This window comes from Oncorhynchus clarkii, chromosome 33 (genome assembly GCF_045791955.1).
Source record: "Oncorhynchus clarkii lewisi isolate Uvic-CL-2024 chromosome 33, UVic_Ocla_1.0, whole genome shotgun sequence".
Lineage (NCBI taxonomy): Eukaryota > Metazoa > Chordata > Actinopteri > Salmoniformes > Salmonidae > Oncorhynchus > Oncorhynchus clarkii.
In genome coordinates, this window is record NC_092179.1 from 26,098,620 (window position 1) to 26,108,244 (window position 9,625).

At 42.1% G+C, this 9,625-nt stretch overlaps 1 protein-coding gene across 1 annotated transcript in view; it reads left to right on the forward strand.

The window, feature by feature from the left end:
* The first annotated feature begins 1,430 nt into the window (after nucleotides 1-1,430).
* LOC139393319 (plexin-A4-like) overlaps nucleotides 1,431-9,625 on the forward strand; it is a 65,123-nt gene continuing 56,928 nt past the window's right edge. Inside the window, exon 1 of the mRNA XM_071141868.1 lies at nucleotides 1,431-2,005. The gene's annotated coding sequence lies outside the window, so the exon portion shown is untranslated. The remainder of the gene's footprint in view (nucleotides 2,006-9,625) is intronic.

Here is a 9,625-nt window from a genome sequence, read left to right on the forward strand (position 1 = left end):
CACTGGGACACCAGATACAGGTCAGATTGGTAGGCTGTTTTGTTTTTGTTGTGTTATTTTCTTAACCCTGGCTATCTCTCTATCTCAAACAAGAAAATACAGTTAACTTCAAATTGTGCTTAGAAATGTAATGTATCTGTCTAACACCTACATGTCAAGGTTTGAAACGCCAAAAATCAAGGTTTGGTTCACAATACATGGGGCAGTGACAGAAAACCAACTGCAGTTCTTGATTGGCCTGCAGGTGGAGCTATGATGCAGGTTTTCAAAGCGCAGTGCACTTGCCAACGGAGAGCAGCACAGGGAGGATCATGTCTAGATGGTATACAGCTTTTGTAAAATGTCAAAAGTTGCTTATTCGTTTTTTTGCATTTTAGCTAACCCTAACCCTAACCTAAGTATCCTAACCTGCTGCGTTAATTATCAAAACCTGCCGCTTCAGTTCTTCTAAACCTGCTAAGAAAAGTCCATTTTGACAAAAGCTGTATCCCTTCTAGACAAAACCCACAGGGTCAGAAGAGTAGCTGCAGCACGGTCGCATCTTTCTGAACTTGCCCAGTCAGGTATGCAGGATGTAAAGTAGAGTAGGCTGCAGATAAGAAAGAATGTCAGTCGTCAATTTTAATCATGGATTGTGTGGTGTAGGCCTAACATTTGCTTACTATTCTGGTAGGCTATTTAACTTCAATTGCCCTTTTGCCTGTGATAACATAACTGCAATCAAATTATTTCCCATCTATAAAACAAAACCATGGAAAATAATCATTCACTGTTTTGTGAATCATGTTACCCCTTGTCTGTAGGTCTATCTCAATGTGGCTTGTTGACCTCATCATTGAAAATGTGACTATTATGCCTAATTGGTAAGGCAAATTAGGAATGTAGCCTACAATTAATGTATAGGCTATAGTGTGGTTTGGCTATAATAAATACCATTATTTTTGTGAATGTCTTATTGAAAAGGCTTTTCTAGTTATAAATGTTATTGCATAGGCATTCGTAAATATCATAATACCAACGGAAAGCCAATATCTTGATTAGCTGTTAGAAACTTTAAAAAATAATCAACGACAAAATAAGATAATCCCTCGACACAGAGCAAGTGTCTTAATTATATTTAATTTCCCTAATCTCCATCTTCAAATGATGCTCTGATTAGATATTTAAATCCGATGATCATTTCACCCCCAGTATTGTATTCATGTGTATTCCCTTAGGCATAGCCAAATCCCTTTCACGCAGGAATGAATGCATTACATAAACATAGAAAATACATTCGCTGGCTGCGGGCTTCAGCATATGCCTCTCATTCATCATGTGAGCTGCGCTTCTGTGATTGCTGCCAGTGAAATTTTACAATTAGCCCAATCACAGCCCTCGATCCGAGATGTCACTGCGGGCGAGTCAGAAGGCTTGGTAAAACAAGACAGTCGCTCCTTGCGCCCCGGCACAGCGCCATACACTCAAATCCCTGCCCAGTTACTCAGTTGTCAGCTGGGAACCTGCAAACTCGAAAAGCACCCTCTCTCTCTTCTCCCCTCTCGTCGCAGCATCACACAACGCCTTTCAGATGGGAGCATCGCACTGATCTACAGCGCGACACACACAGCCTCTTGCGGAATCCTACAGTGCAGCGATTTTCAAGGCATAAGTGCGTCCGCGTTTGGGATGGGAGGTGTTGCGATCCCGCCGGGTCTGAGTCCACTCGGAGCGGCATAGTGGCTGGAGAGGGACTCGCTGATCGGAAGTGTTGTTGGGATCCTGCTGCTATTTCCTTTCGCGCTGGATTCTCATGCTTTTGACTAACACGTCGCTGCGGAGGATTTAGAACGGACCAATTCATAAAGAAGCATCACAGCCCTGTGGATTAGGATACCAAAAGGTGTTTCTTTTTACGCATCTCGTTGTAATTTGGAAGTAAAGGAGTTGGGATTCATCGGAACGTGCCTGTTACCGCAGTGTCAATGCGACTGCGGCTGTAAACTGATATCCGCAGCGATTACAGGTAAGGACGGGCTTGTCACAGGGTGATAATTTAACGGGACTATTATTTTTTGGTCTTTATCGTTTTCTTTTTTGAAGAATTGGGGCGCGGATGCCTCTGCACCAGGTAAAGGCGTGTATACCTGTTCTCTGCCGTATAGCCATGCCGCGCGGAGAACACTGCACCATCCTTCTCTTGCGGGTTTGGGATTTCAGTTTTTTTATTTATTACCTTTTACAATTTTCCCACCATCGCCACTCTGATATAGAATAAGATTGCGTCATTTATTGTTGATGCTATTCTATGTGCAGTTGTGGTGCATTTTTCTGCGGTTTAACGCTTTAGAGCATGTGTGTACTGCTTCATTCATTTTGAGCATTTACTTGCCCAAATGCGTGCGCGCGTCTGCCCGCGCTGAGCTCTGTAGGTGAAGTGATATTGACCAAGTGATATTAGTGAATGTAGCCTATGGGGTGGCAGAATTTCGCAGTGTGTTAAGAGACATTTGTCCACCTTCGTACAACAGTCGGCTCTGCAGTATGTTATGTGACATCCTATTGCACACCAAGAGGTGGATCTTTTTCCACCACTCTCTCGTCTCGTTGATATATCCTAGCGCAATGACATCCAATAATTCACATCCCACTGTGTAGGACTAGATGTTTCATATGATACCTCTCAGAGAGTCACAGCGTAGCTTGTGCACGGCGTCTCTGTTTTCATGCGGTCTGTAACTCGTGGAAAGCGCACGTTGCATCATGAAACATTTATTGTAACCTCAAATGGCACATCTCCTGTCTCCGTGGCTGGAAAGCGTCGCCGATGATAAGTTGCGGGCTGCATTGCTGTGCGTCGCACGTCTCCACTCAAGTGCCCCAGGTCTAGGTACATGACCGATATGGTTTTGGGTTTGGGAAGGGAGATCCGTAGCTTGTCTGGTCAAGTGATTTTGGTTTTCCCATTCACTCTTTGATTTTCCAGTATATAGTAAAAATACAAATAAAATAACTATATATATATATATATATATATATATATATATATATATATATATATATATATATATATATAGATATATAGATACAAATACATTTTATTTGTATCTATATATCTATATATCTATATATATATATAGATAGATATAGATTGAGAGAGAGAGAGTAGGCTATTATAGAGTATTTGAAATCACTCTATAAATGTCCATGTGCAGCCTTATACGATATAGGCTATTACATACATGCTATTAGGGCACGCCTGTGTCTGAGAGCAGGATAGTGAGCAACGGTAGCTTTAAGTCAAAAAGTCCTTTAACCTCACTGTTAAATTGTCATGACAACGTCTTTGATCCAATCCTCTTCTTCACAGAACAACATGCCACACAACTGGAAAACATGTATAGCAGTTCATTACTGTAGGCTGTATCAAAATGACATAATACATGTGTTATACATATAGAATATCTTCAATATTTAGCTCCAAACACTGGGCTGCTTGGGGGTAACGCTGTACAATCTGTGTAAAGAATCAGGCTAAAATGCTGTAACCCTTATGGCTCATTTAGAGCTTGTGCCAGTAGGCTTTATAGTCAGTAGGGGGAGAGGTGGTCCTGTGTTGAGTAGGCTTTATAGTCAGTAGTGGGAGAGGTGATCCTGCGTTGAGTAGGTCTGTGGTTATAGACCAGTCTACACAGCAGCCAGACAGCCACTGGGACGTGTAGTGTAGTAGGTAACCTGTCTACACAGCAGCCAGACAGCCACTGGGACGTGTAGTGTAGTAGGCAACCTGTCTACACAGCAGCCAGACAGCCACTGGGACGTGTAGTGTAGTAGGCAACCTGTCTACACAGCAGCCAGACAGCCACTGGGATGTGTAGTGTAGTAGGCAACCTGTCTACACAGCAGCCAGACAGCCACTGGGACGTGTAGTGTAGTAGGCAACCTGTCTACACAGCAGCCAGACAGCCACTGGGACGTGTAGTGTAGTAGGCAACCTGTCTACACAGCAGCCAGACAGCCACTGGGACGTGTAGTGTAGTAGGCAACCTGTCTACACAGCAGCCAGACAGCCACTGGGACGTGTAGTGTAGTAGGCAACCTGGAAGAGTGTCTATTTAATATCCAGTCACTGCCACACCGCTTCCTCTGTAGACCTTAGAAAGCATAGCGCTCTCTCCTGCTGTATAGAGGGATGTAGGTCCTTAACTCATAATGCAGCTTTACAGAAACCCTCTCTCTCTCTCTCTCTCTCTCTCTCTCTCTCTCTCTCTCTCTCTCTCTCTCTCTCTCTCTCTCTCTCTCTCTCTCTCTCTCTCTCTCTCTCTCTCTCTCTCTCTCTCTCTCTCTCTCTCTCTCCCTCTCTCTCTCTCGCTCTCTTTCTCTTCCTCTCTCATTCTCTCTCCTCTCTCGTTCTCGTTCTCTCCCTCTCTCCCTCTCTCGTTCTCTCGTTCTCTCGTTCTCTCTCTCTCCCTCTCTCTCTCTCTCTCTCTCTCGCTCTCTCTCTCTCTCACTCCCTCCATTGCCAGCAGCAGCTGCTACACTAGCCTATACAGAATGCGTAACTGACTATAGCAGTAGCTCTGTTCAACTCAGTCACACCACACTAAAGTCTACACACTATAGTATGTATACATTATTACACTATAGTCTACACACTATAATATGTATACATTATTACACTATAGCTTATACACTATAGTAGGTATACATTATTACACTATAATATGTATACATTATTACACTATAACTTATACACCTGCTTCTACACCTGCATTGCTTGCTGTTTGGGGTTTTAGGCTGGGTTTCTGTACAGCACTTTGAGATATCAGCTGATGTACGAAGGGCTATATAAATACATTTGATTTGATTTGATTTGATACACTATACTAGGTATACATTATTACACTATAGTCTACACACTATAGTATGTATACATTATTACACTATAGTCATTCCACTATAATATGTATACATTATTACCCCATAGCTTATACACTATAGTATGTATACATTATTACACTATACACTATAGTACTATAGTATGTGTACATTATTACACTATAGCCTATACACTATAGTATGTATACATTATTACACTATAGTCAATCCACTATAATATGTATACATTATTACACTATAGCTTATACACTATAGTATGTATACATTATTACACTATAGTCATTCCACTATAATATGTATACATTATTACCCTATAGCTTATACACTATAGTATGTATACATTATTACACTATAGTCTACACACTATAATATGTATACATTATTACACTATAGCTTATACAATATAGTATGTATACATTATTACACTATAGCTTATACACCCTCTCTCTCTCTCGCTCTCTTTCTCTTCCTCTCTCATTCTCTCTCCTCTCTCGTTCTCGTTCTCTCCCTCTCTCCCTCTCTCGTTCTCTCGTTCTCTCGTTCTCTCTCTCTCTCCTCTCTCTCTCTCTCTCTCTCTCTCGCTCTCTCTCTCTCTCACTCCCTCCATTGCCAGCAGCAGCTGCTACACTAGCCTATACAGAATGCGTAACTGACTATAGCAGTAGCTCTGTTCAACTCAGTCACACCACACTAAAGTCTACACACTATAGTATGTATACATTATTACACTATAGTCTACACACTATAATATGTATACATTATTACACTATAGCTTATACACTATAGTAGGTATACATTATTACACTATAATATGTATACATTATTACACTATAACTTATACACCTGCTTCTACACCTGCATTGCTTGCTGTTTGGGGTTTTAGGCTGGGTTTCTGTACAGCACTTTGAGATATCAGCTGATGTACGAAGGGCTATATAAATACATTTGATTTGATTTGATTTGATACACTATACTAGGTATACATTATTACACTATAGTCTACACACTATAGTATGTATACATTATTACACTATAGTCATTCCACTATAATATGTATACATTATTACCCCATAGCTTATACACTATAGTATGTATACATTATTACACTATACACTATAGTACTATAGTATGTGTACATTATTACACTATAGCCTATACACTATAGTATGTATACATTATTACACTATAGTCAATCCACTATAATATGTATACATTATTACACTATAGCTTATACACTATAGTATGTATACATTATTACACTATAGTCATTCCACTATAATATGTATACATTATTACCCTATAGCTTATACACTATAGTATGTATACATTATTACACTATAGTCTACACACTATAATATGTATACATTATTACACTATAGCTTATACAATATAGTATGTATACATTATTACACTATAGCTTATACACTATAGTATGTATACATTATTACACTATAGTAGGTATATATTATTACACTATTTCCAATCCACTATATATGCATTCCTACATTATTTCCAATACATTATCCATCCATTGACTCTAGCCTATACAGTGCCTTGCGAAAGTATTCGGCCCCCTTGAACTTTGCAACCTTTTGCACATTTCAGGCTTCAAACATAAAGATATAAAACTGTATATTTTTGTGAAGAATCAACAACAAGTGGGACACAATCATGAAGTGGAACGACATTTATTGGATATTTCAAACTTTTTTAACAAATCAAAAACAGAAAAATTGGGCGTGCAAAATTATTCAGCCCCCTTAAGTTAATACTTTGTAGCACCACCTTTTGCTGCGATTACAGCTGTAAGTCGCTTGGGGTATGTCTCTATCAGTTTTGCACATCGAGAGACTGAATTTTTTTCCCAGTCCTCCTTGCAAAACAGCTCGAGCTCAGTGAGGTTGGATGGAGAGCATTTGTGAACAGCAGTTTTCAGTTCTTTCCACAGATTCTCGATTGGATTCAGGTCTGGACTTTGACTTGGCCATTCTAACACCTGGATATGTTTATTTTTGAACCATTCCATTGTAGATTTTGCTTTATGTTTTGGATCATTGTCTTGTTGGAAGACAAATCTCCGTCCCAGTCTCAGGTCTTTTGCAGACTCCATCAGGTTTTCTTCCAGAATGGTCCTGTATTTGGCTCCATCCATCTTCCCATCAATTTTAACCATCTTCCCTGTCCCTGCTGAAGAAAAGCAGGCCCAAACCATGATGCTGCCACCACCATGTTTGACAGTGGGGATGGTGTGTTCAGCTGTGTTGCTTTTACACCAAACATAACGTTTTGCATTGTTGCCAAAAAGTTCAATTTTGGTTTCATCTGACCAGAGCACCTTCTTCCACATGTTTGGTGTGTCTCCCAGGTGGCTTGTGGCAAACTTTAAACGACACTTTTTATGGATATCTTTAAGAAATGGTTTTCTTCTTGCCACTCTTCCATAAAGGCCAGATTTGTGCAATATACGACTGATTGTTGTCCTATGGACAGAGTCTCCCACCTCAGCTGTAGATCTCTGCAGTTCATCCAGAGTGATCATGGGCCTCTTGGCTGCATCTCTGATCAGTCTTCTCCTTGTATGAGCTGAAAGTTTAGAGGGACGGCCAGGTCTTGGTAGATTTGCAGTGGTCTGATACTCCTTCCATTTTAATATTATCGCTTGCACAGTGCTCCTTGGGATGTTTAAAGCTTGGGAAATCTTTTTGTATCCAAATCCGGCTTTAAACTTCTTCACAACAGTATCTCGGACCTGCCTGGTGTGTTCCTTGTTCTTCATGATGCTCTCTGCGCTTTTAACGGACCTCTGAGACTATCACAGTGCAGGTGCATTTATACGGAGACTTGATTACACACAGGTGGATTGTATTTATCATCATTAGTCATTTAGGTCAACATTGGATCATTCAGAGATCCTCACTGAACTTCTGGAGAGAGTTTGCTGCACTGAAAGTAAAGGGGCTGAATCATTTTGCACGCCCAATTTTTCAGTTTTTGATTTGTTAAAAAAGTTTGAAATATCCAATAAATGTCGTTCCACTTCATGATTGTGTCCCACTTGTTGTTGATTCTTCACAAAAAAATACAGTTTTATATCTTTATGTTTGAAGCCTGAAATGTGGCAAAAGGTTGCAAAGTTCAAGGGGGCCGAATACTTTCGCAAGGTACTGTATGTTCCCTTCAGATCCCTCCGAAATGGTATAAGGATTGGATATGTATTTCGGGGCTGTATTAGTGAATAGTGTTAGGCTCCATTCAATGGATGACCATGCTGGGCAGAGTGTGCCTAGAGAGAGGGAGCTCTTCACAGAGCAAGGCCAGGGAGACTGAGAACTGCAGTAAGGGGTCAGAACAGGGCCAGGGAGACTGAGAACTGCAGTAAGGGGTCAGAACAGGGCCAGGGGGACTGAGGCTGCAGTAAGTGGTCAGAACAGGGCCAGGGGGACTGGAGGCTGCAGTAAGGGGTCAGAACAGGGCCAGGGAGACTGGAGGCTGCAGTAAGGGGTCAGAACAGGGCCAGGGAGACTGGAGGCTGCAGTAAGGGGTCAGAACAGGGCCAGGGAGACTGAGGCTGCAGTAAGGGGTCAGAACAGGGCCAGGGAGACTGGAGGCTACAGTAAGGGGTCAGAGCAGGACCAGGGAGACTGAGAACTGCAGTAAGGGGTCAGAACAGGGCCAGGGAGACTGGAGGCTGCAGTAAGGGTTCAGAACAGGGTCAGGGAGACTGGAGACTGCAGTAAGGGGTCAGAACAGGGCCAGGGAGACTGGAGGCTGCAGTAAGGGGTCAGAGAAGGGCCAGGGAGACTGGAGGCTGCAGTAAGGGGTCAGAGCAGGGCCAGGGAGACTGGAGGCTGCAGTAAGGGGTCAGAACAGGGCCAGGGAGACTGGAGGCTGCAGTAAGGGGTCAGAGCAGGGCCAGGGAGACTGGAGGCTGCAGTAAGGGGTCAGAGAAGGGCCAGGGAGACTGGAGGCTGCAGTAAGGGGTCAGAACAGGGCCAGGAAGACTGGAGGATGCAGTAAGGGGTCAGAACAGGGCCAGGGAGACTGAGGCTGCAGTAAGGGGTCAGAACAGGGCCAGGGAGACTGGAGGCTGCAGTCAGGGGTCAGAACAGGGCCAGGGAGACTGGAGGCTACAGTCTACAGAATGTATTGAAGTAAAAGTAAAAGTTGTCAAAAATATAAATAGTAAAGTACAGATACCCCAAAAAACTACTTATGTAGTACTTTAAAGTATTTTTACTTAAGTACTTTACACCACTGCCGATACATAATGAAAAATACATTACAAACAAAAATAATTTACAATTGACATACATTTAGAACATTACCATGTAGACATTACAGACTTACATGTATACAAAAATACAACTAAAGACACACATGTATTGCTGTTCTAGTTGTTGTTCATCTGTGGCTCAGCTCCACTATGTACCTTCGAGGGAATAAGTGGTTGCCTTTGTGTCTGGCCATGGATGGCAGGTTAACTGGAACAGCTGGCAGAGGGTTGGAGGAGTGTGTGTGTGTGTGTGTGTGTGTATGTATTCCATCCTGTGTGTGTGTGTGTGTGTATGTATTCCATCCTGTGTGTGTGTGTGTGTGTATGTATTCCATCCTGTGTGTGTGTGTGTGTGTATGTATTCCATCCTGTGTGTGTGTGTGTGTGTGAGTGTGTGTGTGTGTGTGTGTGTGTGTGTGTGTGTGTGTGTGTGTGTGTGTGTGTGTGTGTGTGTGTGTGTGTGTGTGTGTGTGT